Raw genomic sequence first — 24013 nt, 5'->3', positions numbered from 1 at the left:
TACGTTTCCCTGTACCGCAGCTCTATAAAAACAACAGTCCCATGGCCTAGTCTGAGGCATATTACTATGTACCCGAAAGCCGTGTACACTTTTTAACTATGATCGACTTATGGAGAATTTTTCTGGCTCTCCGAATAAATGGCCTAATGCGTCGCCACCTCCCGGAACACGGTCAGAAAAATTATAAACGATACGTTTCCCTGTACCGCAGCTCTATAAAAACAACAGTCCCATGGCCTGGTCTGAAGCATATTACTATGTACCCGAAAACCGTGTACACTTTTGAACTATGATCGACATATAGAGAATTTTCCTGGCTTTCCTTATATAAAGATTTAATGCGTCGCCACTTTCCGGCACACAATCGGCTAAAAGGATGGACGATACGTTTGCCTGTACCGCGGCTCTACAAAAAAAACGGTCCCCTGGCCTGGTCCGAGGCATATTACTATGTACCCGAAAGCCGTGAACACATTTGAACAAGAAGGGCATACGGAGAATTTTTCTGGCTTTCCAAATATATAGGTTTGATGCGTCGCCACCTTCCGGAACACGGTCGGAAAAATTATAAATAGCACGTTTGCCTGTACCGCGGCTCTACAAAAAAACGGTCCCCTGGCCTGGTCTGAGGCATATTACTATGTACTCGAAAGCCGTGTACACTTTTGAACTATGATCGACATATAGAGAATTTTTCTGGCTTTCCAAATATATAGATTTAATGCGTCGCCACATTCCGGCACATGATCGGCTAAAAGTATGGTCGATACGTATGCCTGTACCGCGGCTCTACAAAAAAACGGTCCCCTGGCCTGGTCCGAGGCATATTACTATGTACCCGAAAGCCGTGAACACATTTGAACAAGAACGACTTATTGAGAATTTTTCTGGCTTTCCAAATATATAGGTTTAATGAGTCGCCACTTTCCGGCACACGATCGGCAAAAAGTATGGACGATACGTTTGGCTGTACCGCGGCTCTACAAAAAAACGGTCCTCTGGCCTGGTCCGAGACATAATACTATGTACCTGAAAGCCGTGTACACTTTTTAGCTATGATCGACTTATGAAGAATTCTTCTGGCGTTCCAAATATATAGGTTTGATGCGTCGCCACCTTCCAGAACACGGTCGGAAAAATGATGTACAATACGTTTTCCTGTACCACGGCTCTACAAAAAAACGGAACCCTGGCCTGGTCTGAGGCATATTTCTATGTACTCGAAAGCCGTGACCTCTTTTGAACATGAATGACTTATGGAGAATTTTTCTGGCTTTCCAAATATATAGGTTTGATGCGTCGTCACCTTCCGCAACACGGTCAGAAAAATTATAAATGGCACGTTTGCCTGTACCGCGACTCTACAAATAAACGGTCCCCTAGCCTGGTATGACGCATATTACTATGCCACCGAAAGCCTTGTACACTATTGAACTATGATCGGCTTATAGAGAAAATATCTGGCTTTCCAAATATATAGGTTTAATGAGTCGCCACCTTCCGGAACACGGTCAGAAAAATTATAAACGATACGTTTCCCTGTACCGCAGCTCTATAAAAACAACAGTCCCATGGCCTAGTCTGAGGCATATTACTATGTACCCGAAAGCCGTGTACACTTTTTAACTATGATCGACTTATGGAAAATTTTTCTGGCTCTCCGAATAAATGGCCTAATGCGTCGCCACCTCCCGGAACACGGTCAGAAAAATTATAAACGATACGTTTCCCTGTACCGCAGCTCTATAAAAACAACAGTCCCATGGCCTGGTCTGAAGCATATTTCTATGTACCCGAAAACCGTGTACACTTTTGAACTATGATCGACATAAAGAGAATTTTCCGGCTTTCCTTATATATAAATTTAATGTGTCGCCACTTTCCGGCACACGATCGGCAAAAAGTATGAACGATACGTTTGCCTGTACCGCGGCTCTACAAAAAAACGGTCCCCTGGCCTGGTCTGAGGCATATTACTATGTACCCGAAAGCCTTGAACACATTTGAACAAGAACGGCTTATGGAGAATTTTTCTGGCTTTCCAAATATATAGGTTTGATGCGTCGCCACCTTCCGGAACACGGTCGGAAAAATTATAAATAGCACGTTTGCCTGTACCGCGGCTCTACAAAAAAAACGGTCCCCTGGCCTGGTCTGACGCATATTACTATGCCACCGAAAGCCGTGAACACATTTGAACAAGAACGGCATACGGAGAATTTTTCTGGCTTTCCAAATATATAGGTTTGATGCGTCGCCACCTTCCGGAACACGGTTGGAAAAATTATAAATAGCACGTTTGCCTGTACCGCGGCTCTACAAAAAAACGGTCCCCTGGCCTGGTCTGAGGCATATTACTATGTACTCGAAAGCCGTGTACACTTTTGAACTATGATCGACATATAGAGAATTTTTCTGGCTTTCCAAATATATAGATTTAATGCGTCGCCACATTCCGGCACATGATCGGCTAAAAGTATGGTCGATACGTATGCCTGTACCGCGGCTCTACAAAAAAACGGTCCCCTGGCCTGGTCCGAGGCATATTACTATGTACCCGAAAGCCGTGAACACATTTGAACAAGAACGACTTATTGAGAATTTTCCCGGCTTTCCAAATATATAGGTTTAATGCGTCGAACTTTCCGGCACACGATCGGCTAAAAGTATGGACGATACGTTTGCCTGTACCGCGGCTCTACAAAAAAAACGGTCCCCTGGCCTGGTCTGAGGCATATTACTATGTACTCGAAAGCCGTGTACACTTTTTAGCTATGATCGACTTATGAAGAATTTTTCTGGCGTTCCAAATATATAGGTTTGATGCGTCGCCATCTTCCAGAACACGGTCGGAAAAATGATATACAATACGTTTTCCTGTACCACGGCTCTACAAAAAAACGGTACCCTGGCCTGGTCTGAGGCATATTACTATGTACCCGAAAACCGTGTACACTTTTGAACTATGATCGACATATAGAGAATTTTCCTGGCTTTCCAAATATATAGATTTAATGCGTCGCCACATTCCGGCACACGATCGGCTAAAAGGATGGACGATACGTTTGCCTGAACCGCGGCTCTACAAAAAAACGGTCCCCTGGCCTGGTCTGAGGCATATTACTATGTACCAGAAAACCGTGTACACTTTTGAACTATGATCGACATATAGAGAATTTTCCCGGCTTTCCAAATATATAGATTTAATGCGTCGAACTTTCCGGCACACGATCGGCTAAAAGTATGGACGATACGTTTGCCCGTACCGCGGCTCTACAAAAAAACGGTCCCCTGGCCTTTTTCCTTTTGCAAGAAGCAATTTGCTGGAAGCAAAGAGTAAGTCAAAGGAACAGTACGACAAAACAGCAAAACATCAAATTTTTGAAGTTGGTCAGAAGGTTTTACTACAAGAAAAAGCCGCGAAAAACAAACTGGCCCCGAAGTGGTTGGGTCCGTATGACATTTTAGATGTAAATCCGACAAATAAAAATGTAACCATAAAAAAAAGTAACAAGAAGAATCAGACCATACACCAAAATTTACTAAAGTTATTTCACGAAAAATGAAACAAGAAAAATTAATTTGTTCCAGGAAACTCATCATTCAAAAATCCGTCATTCCCGAAAATGGTAATCCTGATAATGTGGATATGGGATAGTACAGCAGAAGCTCAAGAGAATTATAATATTACTACCTTCCCGGATCACAAAGGATTCTATTATGAATCTCACGGAGTGATCAAAACTTCTCACACTAAATGGAACTTGGTAACGTATGTGGATATTGGAATCTTGACCACAAAATATGAAAAGTTGATGACCTGGTATAGCGAAATGGAGACAATTTGTAAGCAAATGATAGCAAACTTTGGTAATGCAGAAATAGAAAATATTTGTAATCAATTCGTAAACCAATTTTCTACTACAACCCGTCCATATTTATATGAAATTCAGTTAAATCGTCGTAACGCGATGTTATCGATAGAGCATAACTCAAATAATGAAATTCGAAATCGCCGAGGATTGGGAGGTACCTTCAAGCGCCTGATCAACGTTTTGTATGGTGCATACTCGAAAATCGACACCGAATTCATATTTAAACAGATCGTAGAATTAACCAAAAACAAAATTCAGAATATTAATTTAGTCAAAGAAAAAACAAGAGTTGTACAAGCAGAAATATTGGATGCAAATCATACTTCACAGGAAGTCACAGAACATCATCAGAAACTCGAAAATAACTTGCAGTATTTACAAAGACTGACCAAAGAAAGTATCGTTAAAATCAACAAATTAGAATTTAAAAATAAACTGTTAGAGCAAGCCTTTTTATTCGAGGTAACTCTCAATCAGTATGCTTACGAAACACAAAACCTTGTTGCCATTATAAATTCAGCACTGGATGGTCAGATCCACACCAGCGTAATCACCCCCAGAAAATTATTACGGGAGTTAAAAGAAATTAAAATCAACTTACCCATGGGAAACGACCTCCCTATAGAAGTAAAACCCGAGTCCATGTCAAACCTTTTCAAAATCTCTGAAATAACGATTTTCGTGCAAAACGAGTACTTAATATTTTCTATTGAAATACCCTTGATTTCAAGTAAAGTATTAAATGTGTATCGAGTTGTTTCATTACCAATGATATATTCTACCAATACATTAATTTTAATTGAACCCGAAGTCGAATATTTGGTAATTAACAATGATAATGAGGAATTTTTCACTATGACAGGGAAACAGTGGGAATCATGTGTAAATTTAGGAACTTACAAATTATGTAAAGGTGGTCAAACATTTCACCGCCGCTCGAGATCGAACGTTTGCGAAGTAGTACTTCTAACATATCAACCAATCCCAGAAACTTGCAAAATAAAACTGGTAACATTAACAACATCCATTTGGGATAAGTTATTGGATTCCAATGCATGGTTATTTTACACACAACCAACTTTAGTGACCATCAAATGTGCGGAACCTCCACAAATAGTAACATTTCAGATCTCAGGCGTAGGAAGGTTGACCACCTCCCAAGATTGTGAAATCCATACAGAAAATTCCATTATATTTCCGACAAGTAGATCTAATAGAGGTATCTCTACTGATTTAATTCCAGAAAGCAAAAAACATGAATCAGTATTATCAGAGAGTCTTAAAAATATAATTCCCCAGAACCTAAAAGACATAAGTATCGTACACGATTTTAATTCTTTATCCAAAAGGCTAATAGAAATAAGTAAGTTACCAAAGGTAACAACAGATTCTCTAATAATATTTCAAATGGAATTTCATATGGTACTTGTGTATATCTTAATGTTAACTGTAATATCCGTAGTTAGTGGATTAGCTATTAAGTTTAGAAATAGCATAATTAGAATGTACTCTCCGGATTTACCGGATATTTTATCACTAAATAATCGATAAGTAAACATTATAATCATAAATTTAGTTGTGAAAACATATTGTACGGAACATTAGGGAACCATTAGGTCCCTAAGTTCCATTTAAGTTGGGGGGTGTTAAGAACCCCTGGCTATATTAGTTAGTATATATATATAATAGTGTATAATATAATATTGTACGACGGCGACTGTCTGGAATTGCTGCGACAGCAATTCCAGGCAAGCGCTGGCTACAGGCACGGCTCGTATAGCAAGCCGTGCCAGTGGCATTTCAGAGCAGTAGACGGAACATTGTGATTCGCACCAGAACATTATATTTGTCAGACCATTTTTTTATAAAACATTAAATAATTCATTAAGTGCATTGTAAGTTTTTCTTTTCAAGTTAAATATAGAGAGTAGTAATTAGTTCGAAAGTGTTCGTTGTTTTTATTTGTGCACGGACCTCCAGGGAGATCCGTAACATTTTTGGTGGCAGCGGTGGGATCACGACAAATATCAGTATCCCGTTACCACGAGCAATAGCCGAACTAGACTTTCAACAATATATTAGAAGAAAAGGAAACGAACAAAAGCGTATCCATCCGAAACAGAACATTGTACACAAGTGGCGTAAGGTAACACTAATAGTATAAGATATTATTATTTTATAATATTTTATATATTTTATATACATCTATATGGTGTGTATATATACATGCAAACGGTTGCGTGTGAACGAGTCTCTATAAACGCGCGATCACCAAATTCCCGGCGTGGTGTAACACATACATACGCCGTCGAGAAAAAAAAAAAAAGAATTGACGACAGGCAGCCGCCGTGTGTGTGTGGGCCTGGCGTACGTGTTGCCGCCGCCGTCGTGGTTGTGACGATATCCGTGTCGCCGCCGCCGACGTTTGAAAACCGACGACAACACAGCTGTTACGATAATACGATATCAGAGCCGCCGCGCGCCGCCCTCGTTGTTTATAAACACGATAGCGCCGCCGTAACGAATTTATATCAAAATATAACGATATATTTACGTTATTTAATCATCAAAGCGAAACCCAATATTTAATTATTGGTCCCCGCGCCAGCAGTTTCGGGGCGTAGAACATCGTTCCGAAGTGGTTAAGGTGTCGAAGAGGATATTCGACGTGTTATTGTTCCGAGATCAATTCGACGTCATATACCAGAGCATTCAGCATCAATCACAACGACCAGACGCAGACGAACACTGAACATTTCAATCCATTATAGTTGAACAATTGTGGTGGTCGTGAGTATTTAGCATTAAGTTTTCAGCTCTGTTTATAGTTAAATAATTTTTTTTACAAACATAGGATAATAAATTATTATACATCGTATATAAACATAAATCTATGGTAGAAAAAAGGTATTTCTTTGTAAACACATGTTCTCAGTGTTTCTTATTCCGATATTCTTTTTTTTTATATATCTCTTTACGATTAGAGAATAAACATTTTAGGAAACTCTTAGGCAAACTTTAATGAGCGCAAATTCGGGGGAGGATTCAACCACCAAGGGGGCTAACACGTCCGTTATTGATACCCCTACCCCTACACCAAGAGTAAGTTTACCTGTAAGGTGCTCCAATCCCGACAATCCAAATTCCGAGCGTCAAATACACTTTCCGTCGACCATTTACTTATTAAGGAGGCGGATTTGTCTGTAGCAACAAATAGTCTTTTAACCGAAGTTAACGAAGAACTTAGAAAAATAGACAAAAGTTTAATTCACGTCGCCTTCGAAACCACTTCAACAGAAAATTCAGAAAATTCCCAAAACACGAAAATTCTACAGACCAATCAAGAAAAACTATTAGACTGGTCTTCAAGCGACACAGTTGAATCGACAAACCAAGGAATTAAGCTTTTTGTAAATCAAAAACCATTGGAAATAATGGGAGATAAAGATCAACCAACAGAGAGTGGTGCACTAGGACCACAGTTGAACACAGACATTTCAAATAATCCAGATTTAAGCCAATTAATTGATCTAAAGATTCAGGAAATCATGAAGACAAGAGATAGCACCAGTTCGAGACATGGAGAATCGATATCAAATAATCAAATAGGACTTCAAGATGCGATTAGGCTACTACCAAAGTCATTTGATGGAAAAGACACCGAAAATTTAGAGATTTTCCTTGAAAAATGCGAATTTGTTGTGTCATGTGTAGTGGAACCGGCAATTCCACGACTGCTTCAGGCAATCCAAACAAGGTTAACCGGGAAAGCGAGAAAGGTAACAAAGTTTAAAACATTCGACACATGGGAAGAATTACGAGAAACACTTAAAACAAGTCTAGAACCCCAGCGAACCACACAACATCTATTTTTAGAATTGTACGCCATCAAACAAAAAAATGGTGAAGATATTCTGACCTACTCCATGAGAGTAGAAGCTTTACAAAATCTTATCATTGAACAGGAAACTGCAGACTTTTCACCAGAAATTGCTCAAGCGATGGAAATTTCTATTAAGAGACAGGTAATTCAAGTCTTTATGGAAGGCTTGGGGAACCTAAAGGACTACATTAAGGCGAGAAATCCGCTTACTTTAGATAAGGCAATACAAGCCGCCCGAGAGGAAGAACGGATTAGGATGTCATCCGAAGAATCCAAGAAACTGTACAAAGGAAACTCGGTGGCAACGAAAAAGCCAAATGGTTCTTGCAACATTTGCAATAAACCAGGACATTGGGCCCGCGATTGTAGATCCAACCGAGGTAACAACACAAATCAATCAAAAAATTCCAGCACGCCACACGGAACCTCCAAAGCTACAGTGAACACTATCACGTGCCAGTACTGCAAAAAACCGGGGCACACAAAAGATGTATGCCGGAAATTAAAATATGTTACCGGGAAAAGGAATGAAGCAGCTCAAGCAGAGGCTTCGGAAAACCAAAATCAACCGAGCGCTTCCGGTGGACGTCCGGTAGAGAGCATAAAAAGCGCCGCCATATCATTTCCAGAATCTTCACATTGAAGTCAAATTTAACAGATAATACTTTTACGTGCAGAACCTCTCAGACAATTAACCCCAATGCTAAATTTTTACTGGATTCAGGAAGTGATCTCAATCTAATTAAAATTTGTTCACTTTTGGATCAGGTAATGGTATACGAAGATACCATTTACTATTTAAAGGGCATCAACGAACAGTTAGTCCCAACATTAGGACGGACAACTATAAGTATTCAAATTGGCGAGCGTATGATGCAAGTAGAATTTCAATTAGTACATTCCAACTTTCCCATTACACAAGATGGAATTTTAGGAAAACCCTTTATAATAGGGAACCATACGATTATTAATTATCAAACTAACGAATTAATAGTACCAGATACCGATAACATGAAAATCCAAGCTCGAACAGAAACTTTAATCGCAATACCTATCACAGAATATCAAGAGAGTGAAACACTTTTAATCCCAGCTCAAAAGGTTTCAGAGAATATCCTATGTAGTAATACGATTAACCAAGTGCACCAGAATCAGATACTCATAGCGGTGATTAATCCCACGGAATCTTCAGTGGAACTTACCCAAGCACAAACGAAATCAATTACTATCTATAAGTTTGATGAAGTTAATGTTTATGCAACTCAGAACATACCAGAAAAGATCAGCGGACAAGGCCGTTTAGGAACCCTTAGGGAAAAATTAAATTTGGATCATCTAAACCAAGAAGAAAGAGAATCTCTTATGCCAATATGTGAGGAATACTCAAATATCTTCCATCTAGACGGAGATAAACTATCTTGCACTGACCAGATTTATCATGAGATCAAAACAAGTGAGGCTGCACAACCGATTAATGTACGTCCATATCGGTTGCCTTTTAAGCATAGACAAGAAATTGACAGACAAATTCAGAAACTTGAGGAGGACAACATTATTGCCCCGAGCAAAAGCCCTTGGAATGCGCCATTACTCGTAGTTCCCAAGAAGCCTGATGAAAACGGAGTCGTGAAGTATCGCGTGTGCGTGGACTTCAGAAAGTTAAACCAGATATCAACAGGAGACGCATATCCTCTACCGAACATTACAGAAATTCTGGACCAATTGGGAAAATCCAAGTACTACACTACGTTGGATTTGGCCCAAGGGTACCATCAAGTCAAAATGCACCCAGATCATTGCAATAAAACCGCCTTTTCTACGGACAAAGGTCATTTCGAATTTTTAAGAGTTCCATTCGGGTTGAAAGGAGCTCCAGCCACTTTCCAACGTCTAATGAATTCCGTATTAACGGGATTGAATGGGATCAAAGCATTTGTGTATTTGGACGACATCATTATTTATGCCCTAGACCTTGAAGATCATTCAAGGAAATTAAAAGAAGTATTCGCCAGATTACGAGAAGCAAACCTCAAACTCCAATCGTCAAAATGTTCATTCATGCGAAAAGAAGTGAACTATTTAGGACATGTTATAACCGACAAAGGAGTAAGGCCTAACTCACAAAAGATTGATTGCGTAGTAAAATTTCCAACGCCAACAAGTGCTAAGGAAATCAAATCATTCTTGGGTCTGTCAGGCTATTACCGACGTTTCGTTCCGAATTATGGACAAATTACAAAACCGCTCACGTCGTTATTAAAGAAGGATGTTCCATTTTATTGGTCGGATCTTTGCCAAGAATCGTTTGACAAATTAAAAGCTATTCTCACCAAAGAACCTCTCCTACAATACCCTGATTTTGAACAACCATTCAATCTCACATGTGACGCCAGCAATTTTGCAATTGGCTGCATATTATCTCAAGGACCAATTGGGAAAGATCTACCAATTGCATATGCATCGCGCACTCTAAACAAAGCAGAGCAAAATTATAATACAACGGAGAAGGAACTTTGTGCAATAGTATGGGGAGTCAAACAATACCGACCGTATCTATATGGTCAGAAATTCAAAATTATTACAGATCATCGAGCGTTAAGCTGGCTTTTCAACGTAAAGGACCCGGGGTCCCGATTAATCCGATGGAGGTTGAAACTAGAAGAATATGAGTATGAAATCCACTATAAGCCAGGTGTTGCTAACACCAACGCTGATGCATTAAGTCGAATCAGAACTGTCACGACTAGATCCAAAATCAAGTCAGAACCTTCAAGACTAGAAGATAGGGTAACGTCTACAAATGGTTCCGACAGAATAAACATTGTAGATTTACCGGAAGTCTCGAACACTTCAGAACCTCTATGCAATACAGAGCCTTCTGATGAATACCAATTTTTTTTAAATACCGAAGCTAAACCTACTACCAATGTAATTGAGTTACCAGGTAATATTTTCGACTCAGAACCTACTACATCAATAGCACATTGCGTTTCCGCTGATTTTAATATGTCTCGAGGTATCGCCCTTCAAATGAGACGGAAATTCGGGCAGGTGGACCAATTGCGAAAAGAACAAAAATCAGTTACTGATGTAGCCGTTATTCAGTCAGAACAACGAACAATATTTTATTTATTGACAAAAGAGCATCACTGGCAAAAGTCGACGTATCAAGCAATCTATAGTTGTTTACAGAAACTTAAAGAATTGTGTTTGCAATTAAAAATAACCATTCTAGCTTGTCCAAGGATTGGAAGTGAAGCAGATGGACTACAATGGGAAATCATCCGAAACATGTTTCGAAACACCTTTGGAAATTCGAACATCAAAGTCTGTATCTACACCAGAGATGAATTAACAGAAGATCAGAAAATACAGAAAATAAAAGAATTGCATAAAAACCCGCTAGGAGGACATCATGGATTAACTAGAACGTTCAATAAGATGTATGAAGAACATAACTGGAAGGGCATGAGAAAACAAATCAAACAATTCATAAAAAAATGTCCAGATTGTCAAAAGAATAAAACAGCGACAAGAACACCAAAAGAGCCTATGGTGATTACCAGCACAGCTACCAGAGCCTTCGAAAAGATATTCCTAGATGTCGTAGGACCACTACCTCGTTCACATAGTGGAAATTCTTTCATCTTAACTTTACAAGATGACCTCACTAAATTCGCATGGGCTTCCCCCATGGAGAACCATGAAGCGAATACTGTAGCACAACATTTTGTGACCAAATTCGTGTGCTTACACGGAATATCACAAAGTCTGGTGACAGACTGTGGTACGGAATTTTTAAGCAACGTTTTTAAAGAGGTATGTAAACTCCTTAAAATTCGACAGACGTCGACCACGCCTTATCACCCTCAAAGCAATGGCAATCTCGAAAGAAGTCATCGTTCTTTAGCAGAATATTTACGAAATTTTATCGGAAAAGATCAACTAAACTGGGATACCAAAATTCCCTATGCGATGTTTTGCCATAACTCCACTGTTCATTCAGCTACGAAATTCCAGCCATACCATTTGGTTTATGGAAATTCTGTAAAAATCCCCACATCTTTCACTAACGAACCAGAACCTCAGTACAATTGTAATGACTACCAATTCGAAGTCAAAAGACAAATGCAAGAAGCTCAGGCTTTTGCAAGAAGCAATTTGCTGGAAGCAAAGAGTAAGTCAAAGGAACAGTACGACAAAACAGCAAAACATCAAATTTTTGAAGTTGGTCAGAAGGTTTTACTACAAGAAAAAGCCGCGAAAAACAAACTGGCCCCGAAGTGGTTGGGTCCGTATGACATTTTAGATGTAAATCCGACAAATAAAAATGTAACCATAAAAAAAAGTAACAAGAAGAATCAGACCATACACCAAAATTTACTAAAGTTATTTCACGAAAAATGAAACAAGAAAAATTAATTTGTTCCAGGAAACTCATCATGGCATTCTTTGGAATTTCCAAGAAAAATCCGTCATTCCCGAAAATGGTAATCCTGATAATGTGGATATGGGATAGTACAGCAGAAGCTCAAGAGAATTATAATATTACTACCTTCCCGGATCACAAAGGATTCTATTATGAATCTCACGGAGTGATCAAAACTTCTCACACTAAATGGAACTTGGTAACGTATGTGGATATTGGAATCTTGACCACAAAATATGAAAAGTTGATGACCTGGTATAGCGAAATGGAGACAATTTGTAAGCAAATGATAGCAAACTTTGGTAATGCAGAAATAGAAAATATTTGTAATCAATTCGTAAACCAATTTTCTACTACAACCCGTCCATATTTATATGAAATTCAGTTAAATCGTCGTAACGCGATGTTATCGATAGAGCATAACTCAAATAATGAAATTCGAAATCGCCGAGGATTGGGAGGTACCTTCAAGCGCCTGATCAACGTTTTGTATGGTGCATACTCGAAAATCGACACCGAATTCATATTTAAACAGATCGTAGAATTAACCAAAAACAAAATTCAGAATATTAATTTAGTCAAAGAAAAAACAAGAGTTGTACAAGCAGAAATATTGGATGCAAATCATACTTCACAGGAAGTCACAGAACATCATCAGAAACTCGAAAATAACTTGCAGTATTTACAAAGACTGACCAAAGAAAGTATCGTTAAAATCAACAAATTAGAATTTAAAAATAAACTGTTAGAGCAAGCCTTTTTATTCGAGGTAACTCTCAATCAGTATGCTTACGAAACACAAAACCTTGTTGCCATTATAAATTCAGCACTGGATGGTCAGATCCACACCAGCGTAATCACCCCCAGAAAATTATTACGGGAGTTAAAAGAAATTAAAATCAACTTACCCATGGGAAACGACCTCCCTATAGAAGTAAAACCCGAGTCCATGTCAAACCTTTTCAAAATCTCTGAAATAACGATTTTCGTGCAAAACGAGTACTTAATATTTTCTATTGAAATACCCTTGATTTCAAGTAAAGTATTAAATGTGTATCGAGTTGTTTCATTACCAATGATATATTCTACCAATACATTAATTTTAATTGAACCCGAAGTCGAATATTTGGTAATTAACAATGATAATGAGGAATTTTTCACTATGACAGGGAAACAGTGGGAATCATGTGTAAATTTAGGAACTTACAAATTATGTAAAGGTGGTCAAACATTTCACCGCCGCTCGAGATCGAACGTTTGCGAAGTAGTACTTCTAACATATCAACCAATCCCAGAAACTTGCAAAATAAAACTGGTAACATTAACAACATCCATTTGGGATAAGTTATTGGATTCCAATGCATGGTTATTTTACACACAACCAACTTTAGTGACCATCAAATGTGCGGAACCTCCACAAATAGTAACATTTCAGATCTCAGGCGTAGGAAGGTTGACCACCTCCCAAGATTGTGAAATCCATACAGAAAATTCCATTATATTTCCGACAAGTAGATCTAATAGAGGTATCTCTACTGATTTAATTCCAGAAAGCAAAAAACATGAATCAGTATTATCAGAGAGTCTTAAAAATATAATTCCCCAGAACCTAAAAGACATAAGTATCGTACACGATTTTAATTCTTTATCCAAAAGGCTAATAGAAATAAGTAAGTTACCAAAGGTAACAACAGATTCTCTAATAATATTTCAAATGGAATTTCATATGGTACTTGTGTATATCTTAATGTTAACTGTAATATCCGTAGTTAGTGGATTAGCTATTAAGTTTAGAAATAGCATAATTAGAATGTACTCTCCGGATTTACCGGATATTTTATCACTAAATAATCGATAAGTAAACATTATAATCATAAATTTAGTTGTGAAAACATATTGTACGGAACATTAGGGAACCATTAGGTCCCTAAGTTCCATTTAAGTTGGGGGGTGTTAAGAACCCCTGGCTATATTAGTTAGTATATATATATAATAGTGTATAATATAATATTGTACGACGGCGACTGTCTGGAATTGCTGCGACAGCAATTCCAGGCAAGCGCTGGCTACAGGCACGGCTCGTATAGCAAGCCGTGCCAGTGGCATTTCAGAGCAGTAGACGGAACATTGTGATTCGCACCAGAACATTATATTTGTCAGACCATTTTTTTATAAAACATTAAATAATTCATTAAGTGCATTGTAAGTTTTTCTTTTCAAGTTAAATATAGAGAGTAGTAATTAGTTCGAAAGTGTTCGTTGTTTTTATTTGTGCACGGACCTCCAGGGAGATCCGTAACATTTTTGGTGGCAGCGGTGGGATCACGACAAATATCAGTATCCCGTTACCACGAGCAATAGCCGAACTAGACTTTCAACAATATATTAGAAGAAAAGGAAACGAACAAAAGCGTATCCATCCGAAACAGAACATTGTACACAAGTGGCGTAAGGTAACACTAATAGTATAAGATATTATTATTTTATAATATTTTATATATTTTATATACATCTATATGGTGTGTATATATACATGCAAACGGTTGCGTGTGAACGAGTCTCTATAAACGCGCGATCACCAAATTCCCGGCGTGGTGTAACACATACATACGCGAATGAATGTACCCGAAAACCGTGTACACTTTTGAACTATGATCGACATATAGAGAATTTTCCTGGATTTCCAAATATATAGATTTAATGCGTTGCCACTTTCCGGCACACGATCGGCTAAAAGTATAGACGATACGTTTCCCTGTACCGCAGCTCTATAAAAACAACAGTCCCGTGGCCTGGTCTGAGGCATATTACTATGTATCTGAAAACCGTGTACACTTTTGAACTATGATCGAATTATGGAGAATTTTCCTGGCTTTCCATATATATAGATTTAATGCGTCACCACTTTCCGGCACATAATCGGCTAAAAGTATGGACGTATCGTTTGCCTGTACACGGTCGGAAAAATGATAAACAATACGTTTGCCTGTACTGCGGCTCTACAAAAAACGGTCCCCTGGCCTGGTCTGAGGCATATTACTATGTACCCGAAAGCCGTGTACACTTTTTAATTATGATCGACTTATGGAGAATTTTTCTGGCTCTCCGAATAAATGGCCTAATGCGTCGCCACCTCCCGGAACACGGTCAGAAAAATTATAAACGATACGTTTCCCTGTACCGCAGCTCTATAAAAACAACAGTCCCATGGCCTGGTCTGAGGCATATTACTATGCCACCGAAAGCCTTGTACACTATTGAACTATGATCGGCTTATAGAGAAAATATCTGGCTTTCCAAATATATAGGTTTAATGAGTCGCCACTTTCCGGCACACGATCGGCAAAAAGTATGGACGATACGTTTGCCTGTACCGCGGCTCTACAAAAAAACGGTCCCCTGGCCTGGTCCGAGGCATATTACTATGTACCTGTAAGCCGTGTACACTATTTAACTATGATCGACTTATGAAGAATTTTTCTGGCGTTCCAAATATATAGGTTTGATGCGTCGCCATCTTCCAGAACACGGTCGGAAAAATGATATACAATACGTTTTCCTGTACCACGGCTTTACAAAAAAACGGTACCCTGGCCTGGTCTGAGGCATATTACTATGTACCCGAAAACCATGTACACTTTTGAACTATGATCGACATATAGAGAATTTTCCCGGCTTTCCAAATATATAGATTTAATGCGTCGCCACATTCCGGCACACGATCGGCTAAAAGGATGGACGATACGTTTGCCTGTACCGCGGCTCTACAAAAAAAACGGTCCCCTGGCCTGGTCCGAGGCATATTACTATGTACCTGAAAGCCGTGAACACATTTGATCAAGAACGGCTTATGGAGAATTTTTCTGGCTTTCCTTATATATAAATTCAATGTGTCGCCACTTTCCGGCACACGATCGGCTAAAAGTATGAACGATACGTTTGCCTGTACCGCGGCTCTACAAAAAAACGGTCCCCTGGCCTGGTCTGAGGCATATTACTATGTACCAGAAAACCGTGTACACTTTTGAACTATGATCGACATATAGAGAATTTTCCCGGCTTTCCAAATATATAGATTTAATGCGTCGCACTTTCCGGCACACGATCGGCTAAAAGTATGGACGATACGTTTGCCCGTACCGCGGCTCTACAAAAAAACGGTCCCCTGGCCTGGTCCGAGGCACATAACTATGTACCCGAAAGCCGTGTACACTTTTTAACTATGATCGACTTATGAAGAATTTTTCTGGCGTTCCAAATATATAGGTTTGATGCGTCGCCACCTCCCGGAACACGGTCAGAAAAATTATAAAAGGCACGTTTGCCTGTACCGCGGCTCTACAAAAAAAACGGTCCCCTGGCCTGGTCTGAGGCATATTACTATGTACCCGAAAGCCGTGTACACTTTTTAACTATGATCGACTTATGAAGAATTTTTCTGGAGTTCCAAATATATAGGTTTGATGCGTCGCCACCTTCCAGAACACGGTCGAAAAAATGATAAACAATACGTTTGCCTGTACTGCGGCTCTACAAAAAACGGTCCCCTGGCCTGGTCTGAGGCATATTACTATGTACCCGAAAGCCGTGTACACTTTTTAATTATGATCGACTTATGGAGAATTTTTCTGGCTCTCCGAATAAATGGCCTAATGCGTCGCCACCTCCCGGAACACGATCAGAAAAAATATAAACGATACGTTTCCCTGTACCGCAGCTCTATAAAAACAACAGTCCCGTGGCCTGGTCTGAGGCATATTACTATTTACCCGAAAACCGTGTACACTTTTGAAATATGATCGACATATAGAGAATTTTCCTGGCGTTCCAAATATATAGGTTTGATGCGTCGCCACCTCCCGGAACACGGTCAGAAAAATTATAAACGTTACGTTTCCCTGTACCGCAGCTCTATAAAAACAACAGTCCCGTGGCCTGGTCTGAGGCATATTACTATGTACCCGAAAACCGTGTACACTTTTGAACTATGATCGACATATAGAGAATTTTCCTGGATTTCCAAATATATAGATTTAATGCGTTGCCACTTTCCGGCACACGATCGGCTAAAAGTATAGACGATACGTTTCCCTGTACCGCAGCTCTATAAAAACAACAGTCCCGTGGCCTGGTCTGAGGCATATTACTATGTATCTGAAAACCGTGTACACTTTTGAACTATGATCGAATTATGGAGAATTTTCCTGGCTTTCCATATATATAGATTTAATGCGTCGCCACTTTCCGGCACATAATCGGCTAAAAGTATGGACGTATCGTTTGCCTGTACACGGTCGGAAAAATGATAAACAATACGTTTGCCTGTACTGCGGCTCTACAAATAACGGTCCCCTGGCCTGGTCTGAGGCATATTACTATGTACCCGAAAGCCGTGTACACTTTTTAATTATGATCGACTTATGGAGAATTTTTCTGGCTCTCCGAATAAATGGCCTAATGCGTCGCCACCTCCCGGAACACGGTCAGAAAAATTATAAACGATACGTTTCCCTGTACCGCAGCTCTATAAAAACAACAGTCCCATGGCCTGGTCTGAGGCATATTACTATGTACCTGAAAGCCGTGTACACTATTTAACTATGATCGACTTATGAAGAATTTTTCTGGCTTTCCAAATATATAGGTTTGATGCGTCGCCACCTTCCGGAACACGGTCGGAAAAATTATAAAAGGCACGTTTGCCTGTACCGCGGCTCTACAAAAAAACGGTCCCCTGGCCTGGTCTGAGGCATATTACTATGTACACGAAAGCCGTGTACACTTTTTAGCTATGATCGACTTATGAAGAATTTTTCTGGCGTTCCAAATATATAGGTTTGATGCGTCGCCATCTTCCAGAACACGGTCGGAAAAATGATATACAATACGTTTTCCTGTACCACGGCTCTACAAAAAAAACGGTCCCCTGGCCTGGTCCGAGGCATATTACTATGTACCTGAAAGCCGTGAACACATTTGATCAAGAACGGCTTATGGAGAATTTTTCTGGCTTTCCAAATATATAGGTTTGATGCGTCGCCACCTTCCGGAACACGGTCGGAAAAATTATAAATAGCACGTTTGCCTGAACCGCGGCTCTACAAAAAAACGGTCCCCTGGCCTGGTCTGAGGCATATTACTATGTACCCGAAAGCCGTGTACACTTTTGAACTATGATCAACATATAGAGAATTTTCCTGGCTTTCCTTATATATAAATTCAATGTGTCGCCACTTTCCGGCACACGATCGGCTAAAAGTATGAACGATACGTTTGCCTGTACCGCGGCTCTACAAAAAAACGGTCCCCTGGCCTGGTCTGAGGCATATTACTATGTACCAGAAAACCGTGTACACTTTTGAACTATGATCGACATATAGAGAATTTTCCCGGCTTTCCAAATATATAGATTTAATGCGTCGCACTTTCCGGCACACGATCGGCTAAAAGTATGGACGATACGTTTGCCCGTACCGCGGCTCTACAAAAAAACGGTCCCCTGGCCTGGTCCGAGGCACATAACTATGTACCCCAAAGCCGTATACACTTTTTAACTATGATCGACTTATAGAGAATTTTCCTGGCTTTCCAAATATATAGTTTGATGCGTCGCTACCTTCCGGAACACGGTCGGAAAAATTATAAAAGGCACGTTTGCCTGTACCGCGGCTCTACAAAAAAACGGTCCCCTGGCCTGGTCTGAGGCATATAACTATGTACCCGAAAGCCGTGTACACTTTTTAACTATGATCGACTTATGAAGAATTTTTCTGGCGTTCCAAATATATAGGTTTGATGCGTCGCCACCTCCCGGAACACGGTCAGAAAAATTATAAAAGGCACGTTTGCCTGTACCGCGGCTCTACAAAAAAACGGTCCCCTGGCCTGGTCTGAGGCATATTACTATGTACCCGAAAGCCGTGTACACTTTTTAACTATGATCGACTTATGAAGAATTTTTCTGGAGTTCCAAATATATAGGTTTGATGCGTCGCCACCTTCCAGAACACGGTCGAAAAAATGATAAACAATACGTTTGCCTGTACTGCGGCTCTACAAAAAACGGTCCCCTGGCCTGGTCTGAGGCATATTACTATGTACCCGAAAGCCGTGTACACTTTTTAATTATGATCGACTTATGGAGAATTTTTCTGGCTCTCCGAATAAATGGCCTAATGCGTCGCCACCTCCCGGAACACGGTCAGAAAAATTATAAACGATACGTTTCCCTGTACCGCAGCTCTATAAAAACAACAGTCCCATGGCCTGGTCTGAGGCATATTACTATGCCACCGAAAGCCTTGTACACTATTGAAATATGATCGGCTTATAGAGAAAATATCTGGCTTTCCAAATATATAGGTTTAATGAGTCGCCACTTTCCGGCACACGATCGGCAAAAAGTATGGACGATACGTTTGCCTGTACCGCGGCTCTACAAAAAAACGGTCCCCTGGCCTGGTCCGAGGCATATTACTATGTACCTGAAAGCCGTGTACACTATTTAACTATGATCGACTTATGAAGAATTTTTCTGGCGTTCCAAATATATAGGTTTGATGCGTCGCCACCTCCCGGAACACGGTCAGAAAAATTATAAACGATACGTTTCCCTGTACCGCAGCTCTATAAAAACAACAGTCCCGTGGCCTGGTCTGAGGCATATTACTATGTACCCGAAAACCGTGTACACTTTTGAACTATGATCGACATATAGAGAATTTTCCTGGATTTCCAAATATATAGATTTAATGCGTTGCCACTTTCCGGCACACGATCGGCTAAAAGTATAGACGATACGTTTCCCTGTACCGCAGCTCTATAAAAACAACAGTCCCGTGGCCTGGTCTGAGGCATATTACTATGTATCTGAAAACCGTGTACACTTTTGAACTATGATCGAATTATGGAGAATTTTCCTGGCTTTCCATATATATAGATTTAATGCGTCGCCACTTTCCGGCACATATTCGGCTAAAAGTATGGACGTATCGTTTGCCTGTACACGGTCGGAAAAATGATAAACAATACGTTTGCCTGTACTGCGGCTCTACAAAAAACGGTCCCCTGGCCTGGTCTGAGGCATATTACTATGTACCCGAAAGCCGTGTACACTTTTTAGCTATGATCGACTTATGAAGAATTTTTCTGGCGTTCCAAATATATAGGTTTGATGCGTCGCCATCTTCCAGAACACGGTCGGAAAAATGATATACAATACGTTTTCCTGTACCACGGCTCTACAAAAAAATCGGTCCCCTGGCCTGGTCCGAGGCATATTACTATGTACCTGAAAGCCGTGAACACATTTGATCAAGAACGGCTTATGGAGAATTTTTCTGGCTTTCCAAATATATAGGTTTGATGCGTCGCCACCTTCCGGAACACGGTCGGAAAAATTATAAATAGCACGTTTGCCTGAACCGCGGCTCTACAAAAAAACGGTCCCCTGGCCTGGTCTGAGGCATATTACTATGTACCCGAAAGCCGTGTACACTTTTGAACTATGATCAACATATAGAGAATTTTCCTGGCTTTCCTTATATATAAATTCAATGTGTCGCCACTTTCCGGCACACGATCGGCTAAAAGTATGAACGATACGTTTGCCTGTACCGCGGCTCTACAAAAAAACGGTCCCCTGGCCTGGTCTGAGGCATATTACTATGTACCAGAAAACCGTGTACACTTTTGAACTATGATCGACATATAGAGAATTTTCCCGGCTTTCCAAATATATAGATTTAATGCGTCGCACTTTCCGGCACACGATCGGCTAAAAGTATGGACGATACGTTTGCCCGTACCGCGGCTCTACAAAAAAACGGTCCCCTGGCCTGGTCCGAGGCACATAACTATGTACCCCAAAGCCGTGTACACTTTTTAACTATGATCGACTTATAGAGAATTTTCCTGGCTTTCCAAATATATAGTTTGATGCGTCGCTACCTTCCGGAACACGGTCGGAAAAATTATAAAAGGCACGTTTGCCTGTACCGCGGCTCTACAAAAAAACGGTCCCCTGGCCTGGTCTGAGGCATATTACTATGTACCCGAAAGCCGTGTACACTTTTTAACTATGATCGACTTATGAAGAATTTTTCTGGCGTTCCAAATATATAGGTTTGATGCGTCGCCACCTCCCGGAACACGGTCAGAAAAAATATAAAAGGCACGTTTGCCTGTACCGCGGCTCTACAAAAAAAACGGTCCCCTGGCCTGGTCTGAGGCATATTACTATGTACCCGAAAGCCGTGTACACTTTTTTAACTATGATCGACTTATGAAGAATTTTTCTGGAGTTCCAAATATATAGGTTTGATGCGTCGCCACCTTCCAGAACACGGTCGGAAAAATGATAAACAATACGTTTGCCTGTACTGTGGCTCTACAAAAAACGGTCCCCTGGCCTGGTCTGAGGCATATTACTATGTACCCGAAAGCCGTGTACACTTTTTAATTATGATCGACTTATGGAGAATTTTTCTGGCTCTCCGAATAAATGGCCTAATGCGTCGCCACCCCTCGGAACACGGTCAGAAAAATTATAAACGATACGTTTCCCTGTACCGCAGCTCTATAAAAACAACAGTCCCATGGCCTGGTCTGAGGCATATTACTATGCCACCGAAAGCCTTGTACACTATTGAACTATGATCGGCTTATAGAGAAAATATCTGGCTTTCCAAATATATAGGTTTAATGAGTCGCCACTTTCCGGCACACGATCGGCAAAAAGTATGGACGATACGTTTGCCTGTACCGCGGCTCTACAAAAAAACGGTCCCCTGGCCTGGTCCGAGGCATATTACTATGTACCTGAAAGCCGTGTACACTATTTAACTATGATCGACTTATGAAGAATTTTTCTGGCTTTCCAAATATATAGGTTTGATGCGTCGCTATCTTCCAGAACACGGTCGGAAAAATGATATACAATACGTTTTCCTGTACCACGGCTCTACAAAAAGACAGTACCCTGGCCTGGTCTGAGGCATATTACTATGTACCCGAAAACCGTGTACACTTTTGAACTATGATCGACATATAGAGAATTTTCCTGGCTTTCCAAATATATAGATTTAATGCGTCGCCACATTCCGGCACACGATCGGCTAAAAGGATGGACGATACGTTTGCCTGTACCGCGGCTCTACAAAAAAAACGGTCCCCTGGCCTGGTCCGAGGCATATTACTATGTACCTGAAAGCCGTGAACACATTTGATCAAGAACGGCTTATGGAGAATTTTTCTGGCTTTCCAAATATATAGGTTTGATGTGTCGCCACCTTCCGGAACACGGTCGGAAAAATTATAAATAGCACGTTTGCCTGAACCGCGGCTCTACAAAAAAACGGTCCCCTGGCCTGGTCTGAGGCATATTACTATGTACCCGAAAGCCGTGTACACTTTTGAACTATGATCGACATATAGAGAATTTTCCTGGCTTTCCTTATATATAAATTCAATGTGTCGCCACTTTCCGGCACACGATCGGCTAAAAGTATGAACGATACGTTTGCCTGTACCGCGGCTCTACAAAAAAAACGGTCCCCTGGCCTGGTCTGAGGCATATTACTATGTACCAGAAAACCGTGTACACTTTTGAACTATGATCGACATATAGAGAATTTTCCCGGCTTTCCAAATATATAGATTTAATGCGTCGCACTTTCCGGCACACGATCGGCTAAAAGTATGGACGATACGTTTGCCCGTACCGCGGCTCTACAAAAAAACGGTCCCCTGGCCTGGTCCGAGGCACATAACTATGTACCCCAAAGCCGTGTACACTTTTTAACTATGATCGACTTATAGAGAATTTTCCTGGCTTTCCAAATATATAGTTTGATGCGTCGCTACCTTCCGGAACACGGTCGGAAAAATTATAAAAGGCACGTTTGCCTGTACCGCGGCTCTACAAAAAAACGGTCCCCTGGCCTGGTCTGAGGCATATTACTATGTACCCGAAAGCCGTGTACACTTTTTAACTATGATCGACTTATGAAGAATTTTCCTGGCTTTCCAAATATATAGGTTTGATGCGTCGCCACATTCCGGAACACGGTCGGAAAAATTAAAAATAACACGTTTGACTGTACCGCGGCTCTACAAAAAAACGGTCCCCTGGTCTGGTCTGACGCATATTACTATGCCACCGAAAGCCTTGTACACTATTGAACTATGATCGACATATAGAGAATTTTCCTGGCTTTCCAAATATATAGATTTAATGCGTCGCCACTTTCCGGCACACGATCGGCTAAAAGTATGGACGATACGTTTCCCTGTACCGCGGCTCTACAAAAAATTGGTCCCCTGGCCTAGTCCGAGGCATATTACTATGTACCCGAAAGCCGTGAACACTTTTGAACATGAACGACTTATGGAGAATTTTTCTGGCTTTCCAAATATTTAAGTTTGATGCGTCGCCACCTTCCGGAACACGGTGGGAAAAATTATAAATGGCAGGTTTGCCTGTACCACGGCTCTACAAAAAAACGGTCCCCTGGCCTGGTCTGAGGCATATTACTATGTACCCGAAAGCCGTGAACACTTTTGAACATGAACGACTTATGAAGAATTTTTCTGGCTTTCCAAATATATAGGTTTGATGCGTCGCCACCTTCCGGAACACGATCGGCTAAAAATATGGACGATACGTTCGCCTGACCCGTGGATCTACGAAAAAACGGTCCCCTGGCCTGGTCTGACGCATATTACTATGTACCTCAAAGCCGTGTAGACTTTTTAACATGAACGACTTATGGAGAATTTTTCTGGCTTTCCAAATATATAGGTTTGATGCGTCGCCACCTTCCGGAA

The sequence above is a fragment of the Metopolophium dirhodum genome, chromosome 1 (genome assembly GCF_019925205.1).
Source record: "Metopolophium dirhodum isolate CAU chromosome 1, ASM1992520v1, whole genome shotgun sequence".
Taxonomy (NCBI): Eukaryota; Metazoa; Arthropoda; class Insecta; order Hemiptera; family Aphididae; genus Metopolophium; species Metopolophium dirhodum.
Note: the sequence above shows the minus strand (reverse complement) of the source record.